Here is a 3,791-nt window from a genome sequence, read left to right as displayed (position 1 = left end):
CTCCGCCTTCCACCACTATCGCCACAATGTTATAATTAAGAATCAGGGATGTGCTCTCAATTTCCTCTCTCGATCCGCTCTCTCGGCCACATTTTCAATTCCATACTGTGTACACGCGTGTTCCACGCGTGCGTTAAATTCCTAATTCCTAATTAATAACGAGTATCACGAGTAAAGTGTTGGAAGATTAATTAAGGAGAACGAAAGGAGATTACGCACAGAGACGTACGTGGAAATTTACCACGCAAATACCACGTTAGTGTCGAGAGCGTGCATGTACATTCGTTCCGATCACCGTTCGTGCGTCTCGTTCTTACGAAAAATTTGACGTATGGCGGCGTGGCGGTCACCGAGACCACCATACGTGAATTTACATATTCTTACGAGTCGAAGGTGTAGCTAATAGCTATGGTCAAGGGTGACAGGTTACGATAGTATCGCTACCATATACTTTCTAATAACTTATAAAACGAGGGGGGGGAGAGGAAAAAAAAATTCCTCGTTGATTTACGATCAAAACGAAAAGTGGAACGAAATGAAAAGTTTTGTTCCGACCGAAACAATCGTATATACCAAATACTGGAATATATATATATATATATATATATATATATACATGTTGTCTTCTATCGCGCCAATTCGCGATTATCGCAATTTGGTTCGTGTAATATAAACGAAAGTTGGATTGCTCGAATCGAGGCGGCGTGAATATCGGGCGAATCGAGGAAGGGAAGGAAGGTAGGGAAATAAGGTAAAGTTGATTTTTAGATGGATATCGGTGTCGATTTAGGAATTTGAGATACCGAAAGGAGGTTAAGACGACACTTAACCCCTCGTCGCATATGGTTTCCAGTTGGAACGGTACTGGTATGTCGCAATACAGCCTTATGTGTATACACTGTATGTACCTAATTAGGACCATTGAAGAAGAGAGGGAGAGATAGACGGAGATGTTGAATATAGGGCGCCCACCGTTCCTTCTTCTTTTTTCTCCTTTTTTTTTTTTTTTTTTTTTTTTCGTCACGCGATAACGTCCCACGATGTTCCCTCCTCTCTCTCTCTCTCTCTCTCTCTCGTTCCACGCAAGAATTTTTCTTTTCCTTTTTCTCTTCGAAACGAAGGAAAAGAAAGGAAGGGAAAACTCGTGGAAAGAGAAATGGAAAAATTAAATCTGTATATATATATATGTTTATATAGATATAGATATTATTGATAGATAGAGACGGAGAAACCCGTCCCTCTTTCTCTATATCTCCTTTCCTTATAATATCACGTATATACACGCGCTGCGACACCAGTGACTATCTTATCAACCCAGCTACACCCTGAGAGGCGTAAACGATATTTTTCCTATTTGCTCCGGAAAGTACAGTGGTTCCCCGTCCCGATCGACCCTTCCTCCTCCCCCTCCTCCTCCTCCTCCCCCTTCCTCCTCTTTCTCGAGGTCAACGTTGACGAGTTTTTGAGGTCAACGTAAAATAGAAAGGGCGAGATACGCCGACGAGATTTCACCGTGTTTCTTGAGGCCATCCGCTTCGAGCGGACGGACAGCTGTTGTTGTTGTTGTTGTTGTTGTTGTTGTTTTAAGTAAAGGATCCCTGGTATCCATCCGTCGAAGGCAAAAAGGATTTTTGAGAAAGGATTATTTTTCCACGATTATCATCGTCGGAATGATAGAAACTTTCTCGCGAGGACTTGCGATTAGTCGAAGCGGAATACTTAAACTGTAACTGATGAATAACGGTACCATTGTTCCCTACCCCTCCCCAAGATTACTTACTTGTTCCCTCCAACGATTACTTCTTTTCGTTCTTTTCTCTCCTCCTATGTTAATGATTACGAATGGAGATTACATTAATCGTTCGTTTTCGAGAAGAAGAAAGGAAGGAAGGGAGGAAGAGAGGGAAGGTGCAAAGGGAAGAGGGTTTTTGAAAAAGGGAAATATGGTCGAGGAGGTGTTTATTCCTCTTCTCCTATGTTAATAATTACAAATGGAGATTAATCGAGAAGAAGAAAGAAAGGAAGAAAAAGAAAAAAAGGAAAGAAGATTTTCGAAAAAGAGGATATATAATCGAAGAAATACTTGTTTTTTTTGTTTCTTCTTCTCTTATGTTAATAATTACGAATAGAAATTATATTAATCGTTCGTTTTCGAGAAGAAGAAAGGAAGAAAAAGAGGAAGAGAGGAAAGGTGCAAAGGAAAGAGGGTTAATGTTTTTGAAAAAGAGGAAATATAGTCGAAGAGGTACTTGTTCCTCTCTTACTATGTTAATAATTACAAATAGAGATTACATTAATCGAGAAGAAGAAAGAAAGGAAGAAAAAGAAAAAAAGGGAAGAGGATTTTCGAAAAAGAGGATATATAGTATAGAAGAGATACTTGTTTTTCTTTGATTCTTCTTCTCTTATGTTAATAATTCCAAATGGAAATTATATTATTAATCGTTCGTTTTCGAAAAGAAGAAAGGAAGAAAAAGAGGAAAAGAGGGAAGGTGCAAAGGGAAGAGGTTTCTTTTTTGAAAAAGAGGAAATATAGTCGAAGAGGTACTTGTACCTCTCCTCCTATATTAATAATTACAAATGGAAATTACATATAATCGATAATCGAGAAGAAGAAAGAAAGGAAGAAAAAAAAAGAGGAAAAAGTGCAAAAGGAAGAGAGTTAATGTTTTTGAAAAAAGGGAAATATAGTCGAAGAAATACTTGTTTTTCTTTGTTTCTTCTTTTCTTAATAGTTCCAAATGGAAATTATATTAATCGTTCGAAAAGAAGAAAGGAAGAAAAGGAGAAAGAGAGGGAAGAGGGTTAATGTTTTTGAAAAAGGGGAAATATAGTCGAAGAAGTACTTGTTTTTCTTTGTTTCTTCTCCTCCTAGTTAATAATAATTAATAAACTTAATAGTTCCAAATGAAGATTACATTAATCGTTCGGCTTTTCGAAAAGAAAAAAGGAAGGAAGAAAAAGAGGAAGAAAGGGAAGATACAAAGGGAAGAGAATTAACGTTTTTGAAAAAGAGGAAATATAATCGAAGATACTTGTTTTCCTTTCTTTCCTCTCCTTCTATGTTAATAATTCCAATTGGAGATTACATTAATCGTTCGACTTTTCGAGAAGAACAAAGAAAAGAAGAAAGGAGGGAGGAAAAGAGAAGAGGGTTAACGTTTTTGAAAAAGAGGAAATATAGTCGAAAAGATACTTGTCTTTCTTTGTTTCTTCTTCTCTTGTATTAATATAATTTCCAAATAGAAATTATATTAATCGTTCGTTTTCGAAAAGAAGAAAGGAAGAAAAGGAGGAAGAGAGGGAAGGTGCAAAGGGAAGAGGATTAACGTTTTTGAAAAAGGGGAAATATAGTCCAAGAGGTATTATTTCTCTCCACCTATGTTAATAATTTCGAATAGAGATTACATTAATCTCGACTTTTCGAGAAGAAGAAAAGAAGAAAAGAAGAAGGAAGAGAGGTTAACGTTTTCGAAAAAGGAGAAATATAGAGCCAAAAAGGTACTTGTTTCCTTTCTTTCCTCTCCTCCTAAATTAATAATTTCAAATGGAGATTACATTAATCGAGAAGAAGAAATAGAGGAAGAAAAAGAGAAAAAGAGGGAAGACACAAAGAAGAAGACACAAAAGGATAGAGAATTTTCGAAAAAGAGGAAATACAATCAAAGAGCTACTTGTTCCTCTCCTCCTATGTTAATAATTCCAATTGGAGATTAATCGTTCGACTTTTTGAGAAGAAGAAAGGAAGAAAAGGAGGAAGAGAGGGAAGACGCAAAGAAGAGGGTTAACGT

The sequence above is a fragment of the Apis dorsata genome, unplaced genomic scaffold (genome assembly GCF_000469605.1).
Source record: "Apis dorsata unplaced genomic scaffold, Apis dorsata 1.3 scaffold_150, whole genome shotgun sequence".
Taxonomy (NCBI): domain Eukaryota; kingdom Metazoa; phylum Arthropoda; class Insecta; order Hymenoptera; family Apidae; genus Apis; species Apis dorsata.
Note: the sequence above shows the minus strand (reverse complement) of the source record.